This window comes from Lynx rufus, unplaced genomic scaffold (assembly GCF_022079265.1).
Source record: "Lynx rufus isolate CCGP_SWC_20201006 ecotype Redwood Valley unplaced genomic scaffold, mLynRuf1.p SCAF_13, whole genome shotgun sequence".
In the NCBI taxonomy this organism is placed as follows: Eukaryota; Metazoa; Chordata; class Mammalia; order Carnivora; family Felidae; genus Lynx; species Lynx rufus.
Window position 1 is genome coordinate 30141768 of NW_025814827.1, and position 22395 is coordinate 30164162.

The 22395-nt window shown below is 38.4% G+C and overlaps 1 long non-coding RNA gene across 2 annotated transcripts in view; it reads left to right on the forward strand.

Moving 5' to 3' along the window:
* Positions 1-22395, forward strand: part of LOC124508631 (uncharacterized) — a 60545-nt gene that overhangs the window by 12578 nt on the left and 25572 nt on the right. The gene's annotated exons all lie outside the window — the stretch shown is intronic.

Consider the following 22395-nt stretch of genomic DNA (forward strand, 5'->3'; position numbering starts at 1 on the left):
TCGAACTCACGGACCGCGAGATCGTGACCTGGCTGAAGTCGGACGCTCAACCGACTGTGCCACCCAGGCGCCCCCAAACTAATTTATTAACATAAAAGAAATTCAGATTGAATCATAAAGCAAAATCCAACTCTGCAGTATACAAGAGACCCAAAACAATAATTCAGAAATCTTTACAATTACAAACAAGAAGAGAACAGGGGTTGTAATTGAAATCAGGCAGAATTAATACCGGGACAAACAAGTGTTAAAGGTGACAAAGAGTAGTCATTTATAATGATAAAGAATGCAATTTACAATGAATTTACAAACTTATGAATATGTACCAAACAACATAGCATCAATATTAATATTAATAAATAAAACCACAGGACATGCAAGGAAAAATAGAAATACAGTGGTAGGAGCCTTATAGGTCTAAATTGCATAATTGATAACGTAGATAAAAGTTGGCATTCTGAGAAGAGAATAATTTTTTTTTAAATAGCCATGAGTAATTCACAAAGACTGCCATATACTAGGCTAAAAGGAAAATCTCAGTAAAGTGCAAATGGTACAAATAAACAGGTAACATTTTCTAAACATAAGACAATCAAAAGATAGATAAGACGAGTGCCTGGGTGGCTCAGTCGGTTAAGTGTCCGACTTCTGCTCAGGTCATGATATCGTGGTTTGAGTTCAGGCCCACCGCGGGCTGTGTGCTGACAGCTCAGAGCCTGGAGCCTGCTTCAGATTCTGTGTCACCCTCTCTCTCTGTCCCTCCCCTGCTTGCACCCTGTCTCGCTCTCTCTCAAAAATAAATAAATATTGGGGCGCCTGGGTGGCGCAGTCGGTTAAGCGTCCGACTTCAGCCAGGTCACGATCTCGCGGTCCGGGAGTTCGAGCCCCGCGTCAGGCTCTGGGCTGATGGCTCAGAGCCTGGAGCCTGTTTCCGATTCTGTGTCTCCCTCTCTCTCTGCCCCTCCCCCGTTCATGCTCTGTCTCTCTCTGTCCCAAAAATAAATAAACGTTGAAAAAAAAATTAAAAAAAAAAAAAAATAAATAAATAAATAAATATTAAAAAAAAAAAATAGACAAGACTTCTAACTGGTTTTATGATGCAAGCATAACCTAATACCCAAACCAGACAAGGACATTACAAGAAAGGAATGTTGCAAAAGAAAAATAAAAGGAATATTGCCAGTAATCTGTCTCATCAATGTAGATGCAAAAATCCTAAACAAGACATTATCATGTCTAACTGCAGTAATACATTAAAAGCATGTATGGTTTTTAAAAGCTCAATAACATGATTAGATATGTAGTCAGGTTCGAACCACTGTTGTGCATAGTATAAGATGTCATCATCCATCACCAGGGAACATAATAGTAAATTCCCAATTGAGATGTCAGTTTGGAAGCGTGATTTTTCATAGTAATTTCAGTATTATGTAAGATGAGGCTGCACTTTGAAATCAGACTGATCTTAGATGAAGTCATAATTCTATAATTTATCAAGCTATGTGATTTGGACAAGTTTGGGCAAGTCTTAGTGTCAGTTTTTTCAGCTTTAAAATGAAAACGGCACCAGTTACTCCATAATATTAATTTATAGAATTAATGAGACAGTATTTATATGGGCGATGTGTTGGACTGACACCCCAAAGTATCCTCAAACTTAGAATAAAATCAGTGAGACCCAAATGAAAGGAATGAGATCGGACACCAGCAGAAATGATATAGCCAAAGGGATTATTTGTAAACGTGAAATAGATGAATCTCAGGGACATCCAGATCAAATTAAAGTGTCTCGGGAAAATGTAGACTGGATGGGACTAGATTAGGTTAGGCTTAAACCTAATCAATTACATAATAATGTGGGAAGAAAAAAATTCCTAGCAGAAGGGGTTTTTGGTCTCCCAAACCGTCCCGGAGAGACAGTTCTTTGACCTGAGGATGTGAGGAGCCAGTCCTCACGACAGCGACTTCCTGATAATATCTGTGGAAGCATCAGGCCACCCAAGCAGGGTGGCATCAGTCACTGCAAACATCTAGGCTTTCTAGTGACACTTTGACTTCCACACAGAATTGTTCACAGGAAAGGAAGATGAACCAATAGCATATCCATTCAATCCTCTTAGAGCTGTATGTGTGGAAATCCAAAAGCCCTAAGACCAGGACGTTGGCCACCTTACTTCTCCTAGTGCCTGGCAGATGCAAGTAAGGATACTCCATTACTTATTGTAGTTTCCATCTTTTTCTCCCATCCCAGCCTAGTCTGGTCATGTGTCCATAAGGAGGGAAAAAGGAGGCTTTGGTGATTCAGGTTTCTAGGGTGGCTGTTACATGATTCACCAAAGACAATGTTGTGATGATAATTTGTCAGATGTCCCAAACACCAGCTAGAACTTACCCCCTCTGAAGAAAAACAGGTCTGTTATGGGATGGCTCAATTTTTATATGGCCGCTGCTGGTTCTTTATCTCATGTTTTAGAGACAATCTTAATCAAATATCCTCCCCTTCTCCTTGCCTAATTCTAAGCCTTTCTTTTCTTGTTCTCTTTCATCGTGTTTCATTATCTCTCAGAAATGCAGTATTCCTATCACATACTTCTATCGCTTTTCCTTTATACTGTGCTTTTCTCCGCTATCAGCCTGCCGGAATGCTTATCATTTTGACCTCATAAATTACTCTTTCTTCATAGTTTGTTTGCTGATTTGATCTTCTGTTGAATGATGCCCATATCCTACCCTTCCCGTAATAAGCTGAATTTAACCACAGTCCCATCATGCCAGGAAGACTAGAACACACCGCTTTAACAAAACACCATTTATTCTTTGTGGAACAAAATGAGACGTTTTCCTGAAGAAAAGTTATCATCTCTGCATGTCCCAGATGAATAGACTGACTGACCTTTAGAAGCTAAAACTAAACTCTGTTTCAAGTCACCCTTCTCACTATGTCAGCCTCTAAGGGTTGGCAAAAGAAGGATGTGGATTTTGTTCTGTCCACAGAGCAAAATTGATCAATTTGTCCACATTGATCAATTTGATCTGTATTGTTTGCACTTAATTCTTGATGGTCTCCGGCTGTGACAGTTAAATCAACAACATTGATTTCATTTTCAGTCTGTACAGAACACCAAGCCACAAGGGAAAGTGCATGACAGACTCCCAGTCTGTGGGGAAGGACCTCTCCTCCCCAAGAAAACATGCATCCACTCAAATGACTGAAATAGAAAAGTAGGGTGGAGCTTCACATTTACTGTAAGGAGAGAGTAATAAGGGTGGTCCCCAAAGCCAGGCTGTGATAGTGGCTAAGAACATGGGCTCTGGGTTTAGCGTCTTGACTTGGAATTCCACTTGCCATCTGATTTTAGGCAACTGCTAAAGCTTTCAAGCCTCTTTTCTGTAAGATAGGGATATAGTCTCTACCTCATAGGAGTGTAGTGAGGATCAAATGAGATAATACACATGAAGTACTTAGCACAGGAATAATAATAGCTAATGTTTCTTAAGCATTTTCCTTACACCAATGTGGTAAGCTAAATGATGGCCCCAAAGACATCCAGGTGCTAATCCCTGGAACCTACAAATGTTACCTTATGTAGCAAAAGGGACTTTGCAGATGTAATTAAGGATCTTGAAATGAGGAAATTATACTGGTTGAACATGTTGTCCTTATAAGAGGGAGTCAAAGGAATATTTTACTACAGAAGAAGGCCATGTGATGCCTGAAAGCAAGACTCTACATGGCTGGCTTTCCAGATGGAGGAAAGTGCCACCAAAGAATGTGGCTCTAGATGCTGGAAAAGACAAGGAAACAGGTTTTTCACTATGCCTTGGGAGGGTGTGTGGCCTTGCACATATCTTGATTTCAGCCCACTGAAACAAATTTCAGACTTTTGACCTCCAGAACTGTAAATGTATGGTGGTGGGGTGCCTGGGTCGCTCAGTCTGCTGAGAGTCTGATTCTTGATTTCAGCTCAGGTCATGACCCCAAGGTCGTGGGATTGAGCCCCGTGTCAGGCTCTTGCTGAGTGTGGACGCTACTTAAGATTTTCTCTCTCCCTCTGCCCCTGTCTGCCACTCACTCTCTCTCTCTTTCTCTCTCTCTCTCTCTCTATCTCTCTCAAAAAAAATGTGGTGGTGGTGTTTTTCAAGCTTTATGGAGATATCATTGACATAACATTGTATAAGTTTAAGGTGTACAATGTGATGATTTGATATACATATATACTGGGAGATGTTTACTCCAATTGGGTTGGTTACATCCTTCAGCTCACATAATTACTATTTTGTTGCTGTTATGGGGAGAACATTAAAGCTGTGTTTTCAAAGCAACTTTCAAATACACAATACAGTATTGTTAACTATAATCACCATGCTGTACACTAGATCCCTAGAACATATTCATTTTTAACTGAAAGTTGTACCCTCGGACTATCCTCCCATTACTCCCAAACCTCAGCCTCTGGCAACCACCATTCTACTCTGTTTCTGTGAGTTCGATGTTTTTAGACTCCACATATAAGCAACGTCATATGGTATTTGTCTTTCTCTGTCTGACTTATTTCACTCAGCAAAATGTCCTTAAGGTCCATGGAACTTGTTCTCGCAAATGGAAGAATTTTCTTCTTTCTCATGGCTGAATGACATATGTTCCTTCTATATCCAATTTGTTGAGTGTTTTTATCATGAAAGGATGCTGAATTCTGTCAAAATCTTTTTCTGCAACTATTGAGACAATCATATGATTTTTGTCTTTCGTTCTATTGATGTGGTATGTCATATTTGTTGATTTGCATGTGTTGAACCATCTTTGCATTCAGGGATAAATCTCGCTTGATCATGGTGTATGATCCTTTTAGTGCTGTTGAATTTGCTTTGCTAGTATTTTGATGTCTGTACTTATCAGGAATATTGGCCTGTAGTTTTCATTTCATGTCATGTTATTTTTTAGGAGTTTTTAAAACCTTATTTTAAAATATTTAAAAATGTTAATTCCAGTGTAGTTAACACAGAGCGTTATGTTAGTTTCAGGTGTGCAATATAATGACTTAACAATTCCATATGTTACTCAGTGCTCATAAAGATACGTGTACTCTGATGTCATGTGGTGTTCTCACCTAGCGTTAGAATCAGGGTAATGCAGGCCTCATAAAATGGGTTTGAGAGTGTTTCCTCTTCAAAGTTTGGAAGCATTTGAGATGAATTGGTATCAATTCTTTATATGTTGGGTAGAATTCACTAGTGAAACCATCCATTCCTGAACTTTCCTTTGTTGGGAGGTTTTCATTACTGAGTCAGTCTTCTCACTTGTTATTGGTCGATTCAGATTTTCTTTTTTTTTTTTAATTTTTTAAATGTTTATTTATTTTTGAGAGAGAGAGAGAGAGAGCGAGCAGGGGAGGGGCAAAGAGAGAGAGGGAGACACAGAATCCCAATCAGGCTCCAGGCTCCCAGCTGTCTGCACAGAGCCGAATGTGGGGCTCGAACATGCAAACTGTCAGATCATGATCTGAGCTGAAGTCAGACGCTTAGCCGACTGAGCCACCCAGGTGCCCCAGGGCTATTCAGATTTTCTATTTCTTCATGATTCAGACTTGGTAGGTTGTATGTTTCTAAAAATTTATCCATTTCTTCTAGGTTGTTCAATTTGTTGGTGTACAATTGCTCATAGAAATCTCTTATCATCCTTTGTATTTCTATGGTATCAGCTGTAATATCTCCTTTTTCATTTATAATTTTATTTATTTGAGTCTACTCTCCTTTTCTTGGTAAATGTAGCTAAAATGTCAATTTTGCTTATCTTTTCAAAAAACTAGCTCTTATTTTTGGTGATCTTTTCTACTATCTTTCCATTCTCTATTTCATTCATTTCTGCTCTGATATTTATTATCTCTTTCCTTCTGATAAATTTGGGCTTAGTTTGTTCTTCTGTTTCTAGTTCCTTAATGTGTGAAGTTAGCCTTTTTCTTTCTTTCTTTCTTTCTTTCTTTCTTTCTTTCTTTCTTTCTTTCTTTCTGTTGGCATATAGTGCAACAATGATTTCAGGAGTAGATTCCTTAATGCCCCTTATCCATTTAGCCCATCCCCCCTTCCACAATCCCTCCAGCAACCCTCTGTTTGTTCTGTATGTTTAGGAGTCCCATATGTTTTCTCCCCCTCCCTCTTTTTATATTATTGTTGCTTCCCTTCCCTTATGTTCATCTGTTTTATATCCTAAAGTCCTCATATGAGTGAAGTCATATGATATTTGTTTTTCTCTGACTGACTAATTTTGCTTAGCCTAATACCCTCTAGTTCCATCCACATAGTTACAAATGGCAAGATTTCATTCTTTTTGATTGCCAAATAATACTCCATTGTATACATATATACCACATCTTCTTTATCCATTCATCCATCGATGGACATTTGGGCTCTTCCCATACTTTGGCTATTGTTGGTAGTGCTACTATAAACATTGGGGTGTATGAGCCCCTTTCGAAACAGCACACCTGTATCCCTTGGATAAATACGTAGTAGTGAAATTGCTGGGTCACAGGGTAGTTCTATTTCTAATTTTTTGAGGAACCTCCATACTGTCTTCCAGAGTGGCTGCACCAGTTTGCATTCCCACCAGCAGTGCAAAAGAAATCCTCTTTCTCTGCATCCTCGCCAAAATCTGTTGGTGCCTGACTTGTTAGCCATTCTGACAGGTGTGAGGTGGTATCTCATTGTGGTTTTGAATTGTATTTCCCTGATGATGAGTGATGTTGAGCATTTTTCCTGTGTCGGTTGGCCATCTGGATGTGTTCTTTGGAGACGTGTCTATTCATGTCTTTTGCCCATTTCTTCACTGGATTATTTGTTTTTTGGGTGTTGAGTTTGATAAATTCTTTATAGATTTTGGATACTAACCCTTTATCTGATATGTCATTTGCAAATATCTTCTCCCATTCCACAGGTTGTCTTTTAGTTTTGCTGATTGTTTCCTTTGCTGTATAGAAGCTTTTTATTTTGATGAGGTCCCAATAGTTTATTTTGCTTTTGTGTCCCTTGCCTCCAGAGACATGTTGAGTAAGAAGTTGCTGTGGCCAAGGTCAAAGAGGATTTTGTCTGCTTTCTCCTTGAGGATTTTGATGGCTTCCTGTCTTACATTGAGGTCTTTCATCCATTTTGAGTTTATTTTTGTGTACGGTGTAGGAAAGTGGTCCAGGTTCATTCTTCCGCATGTCGCCGTCCAGTTTTCCCAGCACCACTTGCTGAAGAGACTGTCTTTATTCCATTGGATATTCTTTCCTACTTTGTCAAAGATTAGTTGGCTATACATTTGTGTGTCCATTTCTGGGTTCTCTATTCTGTTCCATTGATCTGAGTGTCTGTTCTTATGCCAGTACCATACTGTCTTGATGATTACAGCCTTGTGATACAGCTTGAAGTCCGGGATTGTGATGCCTCCAGCTTTGGTTTTCTTTTTCAAGATTGCTTTGGCAATTCTGGGTCTTTTCTGATTCCATACAAATTTTAGAATTGTTTGTTCTAGCTCTGTGAAGAATGCTGGTGTTATTTTGATAGGGATTGCAGCTTATTTATTTCAGTTTTTTTTTTTCTTAATGTAGGCATTTCTGGCTGTAAACTTCTCTCTTAGCATTGCATTTGCTGCATCCTGTAAGTTTTAGTATGTTGTGTTCCCATTGTAATTGCTTTCAGTATACTTTTTTAATTTCCCTTTTGATTTCATCTTTGTTTGTTCAGGAGTGTGCCACTTCATTCCCACATTATTTGTGAATTTTCCAGTTTTCCTACTGTTATTAATTTTTAATTTCATACTATTGTGATTGGAAAAGATACTTGATTGAGTATTGGCTCAGGTCATGATATCATAGTTCCTGAGATCAAGCCCTGCAATGGGCTCTCTACTATCAGTACAGATCCAGCTTTGGATCCTCTTTCTCCCATTCTTTCTGCCCCATCCCCACTCTCTCTCCCTCTCCTAAAAATAAACATTAAAAAAATTATTACGGGTGCCTGGGTGGCTCAGTCGGTTAAGCATCTGACTTTGGCTCAGGTTATGATCTCATGGTTTGTGGTTTTGAGCCCTTGTGGGGCTCTGACATCTCTGACAGCTCAGAGCCTGGAGCTTGCTTCAGATTCTGTGTCTCCCTCTCTCTCTCTGCCCCTCCCCTGCTCACGCTGTCTGTCTCTCTCAAAAATAAACAAACATTAAAAAAAATTAAAGGGGATCTGGGTAGCTGAGTTTTAAGCACCTGACTTCAGCTCAGGTCATGATCTCACAGTTTGTGAGTTTAAGCCCTGCTTCAGGTGAGCATGAGCCCCACTTTGGGCAAAACAGGAGCCCCAGGTGAGCCCTGCTTTCTCCCTCTCTCTTTCTTTGCCCCTTGTGGGATTCCTTCTCTCTCTTTGTCTTTCTACCCCTCACTCACTTGTGCCCTCTCTTTCTCTAAATAAATAAATAAATAAATAAATAAATAAATAAATATTTTAAAAAAGGAAAAGATACTTGCTACAGTTTCAATATTTTTTTTAATTTGCTGAGACTTGTTTTGTGACTTATGATCTATCTTGGAGAATGTTCTAGGTGTGTTTGAGATGAATCTGTATTCTGCTGCTATTGCTTGAATTGTTCTCTGTATGTTTGTTAGGTCCACTTGGCCTAAAGAATAGCCAAGTCCAATGTTTCCTTATTGATTTTCTGTCTGGATGATCTATCCATTATTGAAAATGGGGAATTGAAGTCCCCTATTATTGTTGTATTATTGTCTATTACTCCTTTCAGATTTGATATTTGTTTAATATATTTAGGTAGTCCACTGTTGGGTACATATATATTTACAATTGTTATATCCTCTTGATGAACTGACCCATTCAGCATTATATAATGACATCCTTTGTCTCTTGTTAGTTTTTGACTTAAAATCTATTTTGTCTGATGTAAGTAGAGCTACCTCTGCTGTCTTTTCATTTCTACTTGCGTGAAATATATATCCTCTTCTACCCTTCACTTTGAGTCTATGTGTGTCCTTGAAGCTGAAGTGAATTTTTTATTGGCAGCATATAGTTGAGTCTTGTTTCTTCATCTATTCAGCCACTCTATGCCTTTTGATTGGAACGTTTAATCCACTTACATTTAAAGTAATTATTGATAGATAAGGGCTTACTGTTGCCATCTTGTCCACTGGTTTCTGGTTGTTTTGTAATACCTTTCTTCCTTCTGTTCTCTCTTGCTTTCTTCTTTTGTGAACTGATGATTTTCCATAGTGGTATACTTCTTTCCCCTTCTTTTTATCTTGTATGTATCTACTATAGGTTTTTGTTTTGTGGTTACCCTGAGGTTCACTTGAAACATCTTATAGATATTATAATCTATTTCAAAATGATAACAACTTCAACTATATATAAAACTCTCCCCTTTTAGTCCACCCCTGCCACATTTTGTTTCATGCTTTACATCTTTTTATATTGTGTTTATATTGTGTATAATTAATAATAAATTATTGTAGTTATAGCAGTTTCTAATACTTTTGTTCCTCAAGCTTTATATTAGAGGTAAGTGGTAAACACACCACTATATTACATTAGTAGAGTCTTCTCAATCTGACTGTATACTTGCCTTACCAGTACGTTGTTTTCACATGTTTTTACATTACTAAGTAGCATCCTCTTGTTTCAGCTTGAAGAACTCTTTTCAGCATTTTTTGTAAAGTAAGTCTAGTGAGGATGAAGAGCCTTTGGTGGCACCAGGTCTGGGGGTCATAGTAACTTGTCAGCTCAAGCTGTTGGGGTCTACTACATCGACAACTACGTGGTCCTCATCAGGTGCTGGTTGCTCACCCGCTCTTCCTTTCCTGGTGAGGGGAGCTCTTTCTAACTTGGGAGTTCCCTCTTGGTGCTGAGCAATGCTAGCTGTGGGGGATGGGTTGATGCAGCAGAACAAAGCTATTCTTCCTTCCCTTTTTGTGCGGTTATTCTTAAGGTTTTTAACTGCATTGCTGACATTTATTAAGTGGATTACAGAGCTGTTTTTATTTGTGTATAACTAATGGTTGATCTTCATGAGGAGACGGAGGGGTGTCCTACTCTGCCATCTTGGTAATGTCACTCCCAAATGTGTATTGTTTTAAGCTACTGAGTTTGTGGTAATTTATTATAGCAACCTTGGTAAATGAGCTAGACATTATTCTAAAGATGTCCCTTATATTACTTCATTCAACTCTCACCTTTTCCCATCTCCTCATTAATCATGGAGAAGTGTGTTAGTAAGCAGATACTTACTAATCTACCATCCTCAGTTGGTGCCACCACACCCACCCTGTGCCTACATGTAAGAATCTTCCTCACCTACTTTATTTTTGAACAGGGAGGACTCTGAAGATCCTAGTGATTTCCCTCAAACCACTCCCACACAAATCCCATAACTCAGGGTCCAGAGTAAGATGGAAAGAAATTGCAACAGGGCAAAAAATAATTACATTTTCATTGGCTTGTTTTGTAAATCTGGCTTTTTGTATTAGGTTAGGATGATGCATCTGTATTTACCTTAAGGTGAATTACAGTACAAGATGCATCTGTCTTTGGCTTCATCTATCAGGCTCTATTCTAAGTATTGTCCTTGGTTTGATGCCACAGGACAGTCACACACACACACACACACACACACACACACACACACACACACATTCACACTCATAAACCATAGGTGAGTTCTCCTAGGAGAACCTGTCCTTTCTGCAGTTGTAGGAGGAATGGAGAGCAGCAGCAGTGTTGTCCTACTTCTGACACCTCTCTTCCTGGCAGTTTTATTTCAAGACAATGCACTTAACATGCTCCATTGGGGCGACTGTGTGGTGATTTCTGATGGTAGATTTAGGGCTGTATGCTGGCTTTGCATGGCTTTGCCTTGAGTAACCTCCCCGTTCCCCAGTTTCTTCACCTATAGAAAATAGGATGATATCTATTTGTAGGGTTGTTATAAGGACTAAAATGATACAAGTGAAAGTGTCCTGGACATGGCAGTCATGGTGACTGGCATGCTCACAGCCCTTGCTGAAAGAGAACTTGGGCAGCCACCTTGGTCCACAGTTGATTGCACCGTGTGTGGGTATCTGATACCCCCAAGTCAGGCAGATCCACAGGCTGACCAGATACTAACGATGCAGTTTAATGGAGAAAGTTCTGTCTAAAAAGTAGGATAACAGCAGGTGGCTCTCTAAAACCTGAAATAGAAAATAAAGAGGGAATCGGGCAATTAGGGACAAGAACTGAAGCTAAAAAAATTGTAAAGAAGGAAGAGGCAGGGCCAGAAGCAAGTTGTAATTGTTACAATTAATAAAAAGGAAACCTCATGTAGAAGGGATTTGAGAGGCCAGCAGAAGGGGCTCTCACACCCTACTACTTGTGAATTGCAGACCCTACTGGAAGAGAAAGATGTTGCAGACCAGTATTTCTTTACTATCCCAGCAGGAGGGAGAAAGTTTTTCCTCCTCCCCTGGCAACATCCTAGCCAGTGAGACTGTCACAACTTCAACCAAGAAGAAGCTACTTCGAACTTTCAATTTACTGCAATGGACTTTTTGTTTATAAAAGCCCTTCCAACTTCCCCCTTTCCTCTATACAAGAGGCTTCTTCCTCTTTGTCTGGTCTTGCCTATGGTTTTGCTGTAGCTTGCTTGTCCCGGATTGCAATTCTCTACTATTCCCAAATAAACCCATTTTTACTGGTAAAATAACTGGAGTTTTATTTTTAAGGTTAATGTAGTTTTTGAGGAGGGCTGAGTTACTGAGGAAACAGAAACTAGGAGTATGCAAAAGTAGTGAGGTGAGAAAAGACATAGAATGGATGCTAAGGAAGCCAAAAGTGGAGAACTCTCCCAATAAGCAAAGTCTCAGTAGCTGAGTCACATAAATGGCAGAACAGTAGAGTGAAGATTCATTAACTTCTGCCACTGAGATTCCTAGTGCCATCTTGGATTCAGAAGAGTTCCTGATGTTGGATTTCCATCATTTGCCTATCTTCCTTATTGCCACATACCATCTTAAAATGAATTCCTATTACTTGAATTTGTCTATTGATCCTTATTTCTTGCAAAAGAGGTTAATTAAAACAAAAAGAATCCAAGTGGTAGTTCTGTGTCATTTTTTAAAATGGATCTTGAAACAGTGGGGCCTGAGGGAAGCAGAATATTCCCGGCAAAAGAAATATTCAGGAGTCAGGTTTGGAGGTGAGAGAATATTAAAGATGTTGGTGGGTAGGCAGAATCTCAGAAAAATAGTCAGGGGATTGTGATCTCTCACAAAGGTAAGGGTAGTAGTGTAGAGTAGGGTAGTTGGGAACCTAGTTGCCCAAAATGGACAACTTTACTATGTTGTCAGAAGCTGGAGCTCCTCTGCCAAAGGCTCTATGATTCTCACACCCTCAGGGTTTTATTTTATTAATACGTATCATTTTTAACATCTTAAAGATCAGTCAACAATTTGTTATAAATTCTCTCAGGCAAGAAGTGTAGGAACTTGATTAATGACCAAAAACCTAGTTGTTATTATGGAAGATTCAGCCAGACCTGTCCCTTATCTTTGCTATTCAAAAGCTGTTTGTGTCTTCAAGGAAGCTGCTTGAAAGAAACACAGAAAACAAACAAACTCCCTGTCACATTTATCCCTGTGGGCTGAGTCACAGGGAAATGCAGACAGGATAGAAACAAGTTTCCAATCTGTGGACTGACTCTGCCCCAGCCCAGACTTTAGTGATGACTGAAGTCCCTGGGAGTTTAGATACAGGCCAGGACTGGTAAATACCATTGGTCCTGGGTCCTGATACAGTATCAAAATCTGTTTCCCTCAAGTGTTTTCCAAAATTTTTAGGCACTCTGAAGCTGAGAAACAGACTTTAGAACAGTGTTGCTCAATAGTAGTATAATACAAGCTTATATCTAATTTTATTATTTTAAAAAATTTAATGTTTATCTTATTTTTGAGAGAGAGAGAGAGAGAGAGAGAGAGAGAGAGCATGGAGGAGGGGCACAGAGAAAGGGAGACACAGAATCCGAAGCAGGCTCCAGGCTCTGAGCCCAATGCAGGGCTCAAACCCATGAACCACGAGATTGTGACCTGAGCCGAAGTTGGATGCTTAACCTACTGAGACACCCAGGTGCTCCTGGTATGGTCTATTTTAATGAATATTCCATGTGCACTTGAAAAGAACTTGTATTCTACAGTTGTTGGCTATAGTGTTCTATAAATGTCAACTGAGTTTTTAATCATGTTACACAAACCATCTCTCTCTATATATATCCTTACTAATTTTAATCTGCATGCTCAATTTGATATGAGAATGGTTATGGAGATGTTAACATCACCTATGATCATGTACTTGTCTATTTTTTCTTTTAGTTCTAGAAAATTTTGCCTTATATATTTTGGGGCTATATAATTACATGAGTATAATTTTTATTTTCCTGCTGAACCTGAATCCTTTTATCATTATGAAGTGTTACTCTTTTTATCTAATAATACTTCTTGTGTTAAATTCTACTTTTTCTGGTATTAGGTAAAGCTACACCAACTTTGATTAGTGTTTTGATGGTGTATTTTTTCCATACCTTTATTTTCAACCTTGCTGTGTCCTTATTATCTTATAATTGAAGTATTTAATCCATTTACATTTAATGTTATTACTGAGTTATTTGAATTTGAATTTAAATCTGCTATTTTAATATTTGTTTCCTGGGGCACCTGGGTGGCTCAGTGAGTTGAGTGTCTGACTTTTTTTTTTTTTTAATTTACATCCAAGTTAGTTAACATATAGTGTAATAATGATTTCAAGAATAGAATTTAGTGATTCATCACTTATATATAACACCCAGTGCTCGTCCCAAGTGTCCTCCTTAATGCCCCTCACTTGTTTAGCCCATCCCCCACCCAAAACCCTTCCAGCAACCCTCGGTCGTTCTCTGTGTTTAAGAGTCTGTTATGGGGGCGCCTGGGTGGCGCAGTCGGTTAAGCGTCCGACTTCAGCCAGGTCACGATCTCACGGTCCGTGGGTTCGAGCCCCGCGTCGGGCTCTGGGCTGATGCCTCAGAGCCTGGAGCCTGTTTCCGATTCTGTGTCTCCCTCTCTCTCTGCCCCTCCCCCGTTCATGCTCTGTCTCTCTCTGTCCCAAAAATAAATAAAAAACGTTGAAAAAAAAATTAAGAGTCTGTTATGGTTTTTATATTGTTTTTTTATATTTTATATTTCTCTGATTTTATATTATTATTGCTTCCCTTCCTTTATGTTCATCTGTTTTGTATCTTAAATTTCACATATGAGTGAAGTCATATGATATTTGTCTTTCTCTGACTTATTTTGCTTAGCATAATATACTCTAGTTCCATCCACATTGTTGCAAATTACAAGATTTCATTCTTTTTCATCATCAAGTAATATTCCAGTGTGTGTATGTGTGTGTGTGTGTGTGTGTGTGTGTGTATTATAAACACACACACACATATTCCATTGTGTATATTTTTATATACCTATATATACATACCACATCTTCTTTATCCATTCATCAGTCAGTGGACATTTGGGTTCCTTTTGGCTATTGTTGCTAGCACTATTATAAACATGGGGGTGCATGTGCCCCTTTGAAGCAACACTCCTGTATCCTTTGCATAAATACCTAGTAATGAAATTCTATTTTTAATTTTTTAGTTCTATTTTTAATTTTTTTAGGAACCTCCATACTGTTTTCTAGAGTGGCTGCACTAGTTTGCATTCCCACCAGCAGTGCAAAAAGGTTCCTCTTTCTCCGCATCTTTTCCAACATCTATTGTTGCCTGAGTTGTTAATTTTAGCCATTTTGACAGGTGTGAGGTGGTATCTCATTGTGGTTTTGAGTTGTATTTCCCTGATGATGAGTGATGTTGAGCATTTCTGTTAGCCATTTAGATGTCTTCTTTGGAAAAGTGTCTATTCCTGTCTTTTGCCCATTTCTTCACTGCATTATTTGTTTTTTAGGTGTTGAGTTTGATAACTTCTTTATAGATTTTGGACACTAACCCTTTATCTGTCATTTGCAAATATCTTCTCCCATTCTGTTGGTTGACCTTTAGTTTTGCTGATTGTTTCCTTCACTGTGCAGACATTTTTTTATCTTGATGAGGTCCCAATCATTTATTTTTGCTTTTGTTTCCCTTGTCTCTGGAGACATGTCAAGTAAGAAGTTGCTGTGGCCGAGGTCAAAGAGGTTTTTGCCTGCTTTCTCCTTGAGGATTTTGATGGCTTCCTGTCTTACATTGAGGTCTTTCATCCATTTTGAGTTTTTGTGTATGGTGTAATAAAGTGGCCCAGGTTCATTCTTCTGCATGTTGTTGTCCAGTTTTCCCAGCACCACTTGCTGAAGAGACTGTTTTTTTTTCCATTAGATATTCTTTCCTGCTTTGTCAAAGACTAGTTGGCTGTATGTTTCTGGGTTCTCTATTCTGTTCTATTGATCTATGTGTCTGTTTTTGTGCCAGTGCCATACTGTATTGATGATTACAGCTTTGTAATACATCTCGTAGTCTGGGATTGTGAGGCTTCTAGCTTTGGTTTTCTTTTTCAGGATTGCTTTGGCTACTCAGGGTCGTTTCTAGTTCCACACAAATTTTAGGCTTGTTTGTTCTAGCTCTGTGAAGAATGCTGGTGTTATTTTCATAGGGAGCCCTATATCTAATTTTAACTTGTCAAATAGTCATGTGACAAAAGTAAAAGGACAGGGGTGAAACTTATTTTTATAATGTGTTTTATTTAACCCATTATATCCCTAATGATTTGGTTTGCTTTCTATGAATTTCTGAGAGAGATATATTAACAATCTCTCGGGGCACCTGGGTGGCTCAGTCAGTTAAGCGTCTGACTCTTGATTTCAGCTCAGGTCATGATCCCAGAGCCATGGGATCAAGCCCTATGGTGGGCTCTGCACTGAGCATGGAGCCTGCTTGGGATTCTCTCTCTCTCTCTCTCTCTCTCTCTCTCTCTCTCTCTCCCACTCTGTCCCTCCCCCACCCGCTCACTCTCTCTCTCTCTAAAAAAAATTAAAAATTAAAAAATAATCTCTTGCTATAATTTCTGTATTTGCCTATTTCTCCTCTTATTTGAGGCTAAGTTACTGGGTCGTTGTGTCTTACAGAGCTCCCCAAGTCTACTTAATTCCTCCATATCCACAAAGTTGAGTTTAGAAAGTACTAATTTGGTGGGGTGCCTGGGTGGCTCAGTTGGTTGAGCATCCAACTTCAGCTCAGGTCATGATCTCACAGCTCATGAGTTTGAGCCCAGTGTCAGACTCTGTGCTGATAGCTTGGAGCCTGGAGCCTGCTTCAGATTCTGTGTCTCTCTCTCTCTCTCAAAAATAAATAAAGACTTTTTTATAAAGTACTAATTTAGTGATCTTTCCTCATCTGTTTTATTACAGGAACTAGAATATGCTAGTAATAATAGTAATGCAACTATATAACTTTTTCACTGAGCACCTACTAAGTACCTGGTGTTGTACTAGGTACTTTACATGTATTACTTCCTTGATCCTCACAATTTCCCTATAATTTTGGCATTATGATCCCCATTTACCACAGACAGATTAAATAACTGGTCTAAGATCACTCAACTAGATATGCACTATATTGGAATTTAAGCCAAGATGGTTTGACTCTATGCTCTTAGCTACTCCTTTCTACTGCTACTGAGATGTGCCGCCCTTTCTAAGGCAGAAGATGTGAGTCCAGGTGTCATTTATGAGCATGTTTGCTTTGACATACTGCAGAATGCAAAGTGAATAGAAAAACACCAGATAAGGTACTCCAGGAAAGGTCTGTATATGTTAATAAATTATTAATAGCTTCAAGTGGGTTCTTCTGGTATACAGTAGTAACAGGATGATAGATATGTCACTGGGTCACTAGGCCTTTCATTTGAGTATTTCAGGGGATCATTCATACTAAATAGGAATTTGTGCTAAATAGTATTTCTGGGAATAATTTGTACCTGGTAAAGTATTATAGACTCATAGGTCTGGAAGGTCCCTCAGGGATCAATTATTCCAGAACACTTATTTATAGTACTAACAGCCATTATCTCTGAAGGTGGCATTTTAAGGGACTTTTACCTTTTATATTATTTATTTCTATGCTGTTTATTTTTTATAAGAACACACCACACATAATCAGAAAAATAAAATGGTTATTCCTGCTAAGACAATTTAATAGGGAAAAGAATGGTCTTTTCAAGAAAAGGTGTTGGATCAACTGGATATCCACATGAAAAAAGAATGAAATTGTACCCTTACCTCATACCGTACACAAAAATTAACTCAAAATGAATCACAGAACTAAATGTAGGAATTAAAACTATAAAAGTCTTAGAAGAAAACATAGCTTAAATGTTCATGATCTTGGGTTAGGCAAAGATTTCTTAGATACAAAACCAGAAGAAAAATATAAATATTGGACTTCATCAAAATTAAAAACTTTTGTGCTGCAAACAATGCCATCAAGACAGTTAAAGACAACCCGTAGAATGGGAGAAAATACTTATAAATCATATATATGATAAGGAACTTATATCCAAAATATATTTTAAAAACTATTATAGCTCAATAATAAAAAGACAACCCAAATTAAAAACGGGCAAAGAACTTGAATAGATGTTGATTTGCGAACTCAGGAGCTTTGCAAGTGAAAACTTTAAATGGCCTCAATTACAGAGGGCAAGGAAAAGAGTAAGGAAAAGGCAAAGAAAGAGTAAGACCACTCCAGATTGGTAGGGGGCAGATTTAATAAGCAAGGGAACTTACATACAAGGCTTGTCTTAGGCAGCTGAAAGATGAGTAGATCCCTGCACCTGCCTGCCAGAATCTTAAAAATTTATATAGAGGCTTTAACTGATTTCAGTACATATATTGACCAGATGATCTTAACACCACATTATTCTCTCAAGTCTGCATCCTTGAAAATGGCTCTCACTGTGGGAACAGTGGGCAGAAAACACATTTCAGGGACATGGGAAATGATGAGGAGGCTTCAATTGCCCGGGTGAGGTTGTGGGTCAATCAGTGGTCACATCCTTTCCATAACTTCCTCTGACAATTAGACATTCCTCCAAAGAAGATATAAAAATAGCCAATAAGTGTGTGAAAAAAATGTTCGTCATTAGCCACAGGGAAATGCAAATCAAAATCACGAGATACAATTTCACACCAAGATGGCCATATTAAAAAAAAAAAAAACAGATAATAACAAGTGTTGGTGAGGATGTGGAGAAATTGGAACCCACATACATTGCTGGTGAATATGTAAATGATGCAGTCACTTTGGAAAGCAGTTTGGCAGTCCTCAAAATGTTAAACATAGCTACCATGTGATCCAGCAATTCCACTCTTCTATACGAAAGAGAAACAGAAGCATACATTCACAGAAAAACTTGTACCTGAAATGTTCATAGCAGCATTATTCATAATAGCCAAAAAGTAGAAACAACCCAAGTGTCTATCAATTGATGAATAAAGTGCAGTATTTTCCATACAATGGAATACTACTTGGCAATAAGAAGGAATGATATAACATGGATGAACTCGGAATACATTATGCTAAGTGAAAGAAGCTTGTCACAAAAGGGCATTTTATATGATTCCATAGATACATTCATTCCATCCATACATTCCAGAATGGGCAAATCTATGGAGACAGAAAGATTAATGGCTGCCTAAGGCTGGAAGTGGGGATGGGGAGGTGGGACATGGGCGATGACTACAATGGGTAAAGGGTTTCTTTTTGGGGTGGTGACCATGTTCTAAATCAGATTGTGGTGGTAGTTGCCCATCTCTGTCATGATACTGAAAGCCATTGACTTGTACCCATTAAATGTGTGAACTGTACAGCATGTGATTATATCTTAATAAAGCTGTTAGGAATGAAAAATGGCTATTCCATTAAATTGATGCAATATGATTTAAGGGGACATTCTATTCATTCATTATTAAGCAGTGAGATTATTTTCAGTTTTTCACATTGCTAACTAATGGTGTAACCAAATACTCCATTTGAAAGAAATATTTTTTACCAAAACTGCTAAAATCTAAACAATATGTGGGGCACCTGGTGGCTCAGTCGGTTGAATGTCTGACTTCAGGTCAGGTCATTATCTCACAGTTCATGAGTTCGAGCCCCGCGGCAGGCTCTGTGCTGACCCCTCAGAGCCTGGAGCCTGCTTCGGATTCTGTGTCTCCCTCTCTCTCTGCCCCTTCCCCGCTCATGCTCTGTCTCTCTCTGTCTCTCAAAGATGAATAAACGTTAAAAAAATTTTTTTTAAGTAAAAATTTTTAAAAACTGAAAGATATGTGATATGCCTAAGGTCACCCATATATTTTCAACATCACAAATCTGTCAGGAGTTTACAGGTGTAAAGAATTAGTATCTTCCACACAGTTCTCTCCCATAGGATGAGGTCAGTGGCCTGTCCTTAAGCCTAACTTATGAATAGCTTAGCAGTAAGAGACACAAAATATAGTGCCTTAAACAAAACAGAAGTTTGTCTGTCACATAAAAGTCTAGAGATAGGCAACCCTATCTCTAAGACATCTGCTAAGATGGCAGATGTCTCCACAATGTCCTCAGGATCCCAGGATCCCGCTCTAGGCCCCAGGCTCAGTCTCTTGCTCTGTCAACAATGGGGTATAGTTCTTGCTATTATGGTTTAAATGATAGCTATCACACCCCCATTCCAAGCAACAAGATGAAAGAAACCAAATGAGTGGGGGAGGAAGGAAAGGGGACAAAGTGTATATGTCAGAGGACTTTAAGAAAAGCTCCCAGATGCCCTTTCTGCTGTGCATCCATCCAGTGACCAAAACATTGTGACATAACCATACTTTACTTCAAGTGAGACTGTCAATATGGTCTTTATTCTAGGTAGCATGTGTCCAGATAGAAATTAGGGGTTCTATCATCATGAAAGAAAAGGACACATACATTCAGAAATAACAAGCAGACTCTGCCAATAACTCATAATTTATCTAATGTCATAAGACCCTACAAAAGCTAGAGAGAAAAATGGTCTGGTTACAAAGGATAAAAGAAATAAGATGAACTAAGAACTACACACTAAATTAAGCAGTATGAGGAAAGACTATGCCTAATAGTGAAAAGCATTAGAGGAGACATGTTTGCAAAAGCATAGAGAAATAACCAAAAGTACTAAAGTGGGGAGAGCATTTTTATAAGATGTGAGCCAAGGCAATATCCATCAGATACACTAGGCACATAAAAAGAAACAGCTTAAATGAGCAATAAGTAAAATCATACTGCCTTTCACTTCCCATTAAGACAGTAGACTTAACAAAACAGTTTATTGTTGCCTACTTTATTTGTTCATATGTTTCTAATTCCTGAAAGGCTCATGTTATCAACTGATTTTATTGCTTCTGGTAGTATGTCAAGCATATACATTGCATCTGGCCTTTTCCATATACTCCTAAAGATATAATTACTTTTGTTTGGAAATCATTTTGGTTGTAGTTTTTTCTCTACTATGTTAACACATGCATACTACATATATCAGAAAAAATACTTGAACACTCCCAAGAAATCCCAATGTATACAACTTAGTGTAAATTTACTTAATCCTTGTAATAAGTAATTTAAGATGCATAGACAGGCTTGGTTTCTATGCAAGAAATATTCAACTGAATGTGACTGAGATAAAATGTTCAAGAGCAATAATATTTAATATGCTTCAGGAAAAGGTCATTAACATTTAGTTTAGATTTTTTTTTTTAATTTACAAGTTTAGAAGAGTTTAACCACAAATACAAATATAAATATAAATAAGGAGAAGTTACCATATGGGAAAAACAGAACTTTCAAATGCTAATGCTGAGATTAATGTTAAAATTTTGTATTATAAAATTTGAGTCATGAAGAAAGACCAGGGCCCACATATACCCAAATGATCCAAACACTTAAAAAAAGCGCATTTTCGGGGCGCCTGGGTGGCGCAGTCGGTTAAGCGTCCGACTTCAGCCAGGTCACGATCTCGCGGTCCGTGAGTTCGAGCCCCGCGTCAGGCTCTGGGCTGATGGCTCAGAGCCTGGAGCCTGTTTCCGATTCTGTGTCTCCCTCTCTCTCTGCCCCTTCCCCGTTCATGCTCTGTCTCTCTCTGTCCCAAAAATAAAAAAACGTTGAAAAAAAAAATTAAAAAAAGCGCATTTTCTTTAGTTAATTGTACAGTTGATATACACTTCCTAGGTGAAAGTATAGTTTTATTTTATTTTATTTTTTTCAAGTTTGGACTGCTTTATAGAGAGAATCCCAAGCAGGCTCTGTGCTGTCAGTACAGAGCCCAATGTGGGGCTCAATCTCACGAACTATGAGATCATGACCTGAGTTGAGATCAAGAGTCAGACACTCAGCTGACTGAGCCACCCACTCAGCTGACTGAGCCACCCAGGTGCCCTGGAGAAAGTACAGTTTTAAAAAGATGATAGCTTCACAAAAAATATATATCATTTAAAAAAATATATATATATATCATTTACAAATCTTCGAAAAGTACTAAACCCAACAGATTCGACACAGTATGACCATATGAATAAAGATAAGAAGTTGCTATCTTGAAATCATTATATCTCATTACTATTTTAGCTTTTTTAGAAAACAAGCCAAGCATGTTGGCTTGTTTCTGGGTTCTCTTTGCAGATCTACTGTCACTTATATCTGTCATAGACTACAGCATATACCATTGTGAAACAGTGGGAAAGCCCTGGCTTGGAAAATCAAGACAGTTGTGTTCTAGTCCTGTTTTGGCAACCAGCTAGTCACCCTAGACAAGACATCCTCTCAAGGCCTTCACTTCCTCATTGTTCTCCAAGGTCCTTTCCAGCACTGTCATTCTAAGGTGACTTGAGGATTCATTTCAGAGGATACAACACTCATTTACATTAAATTCCTACTGGTACATGTTATCAGGAACTGTCCACACATGAAGTCTGAATCATTAAAGTGCTTTACTCTGTATTTTTCAAGCCAGAAACAGTAATTCAGAACTCAACAGTAACATTCTAATTTTTTAATTAAAATAAGATGACCAGAATCATAAAACTTAACATTGAATCTAGAAAAACATATATAATTAATTGAATGTTAAAGCCAAAAGAGCATCTGGCAGAGAGGGAGAGAGAGAAAGACTGAGACTTCTTATAAAGTGGTTTTATGACATTTACTCTATAACAACTGTGTATTCAGGATTTGTGGACATAACATTACAAACTGGGGAGAAAATCCAGCCCAAATGTCAAAACACAGAGCCAAAATGATTCTGAATTTCCTTAAAAACACATTTTGATAAAGAAAGAGAAAAATTCTTCCCCATTTCCTCAATCCCCTTGTCCCAAGGGGAGAGT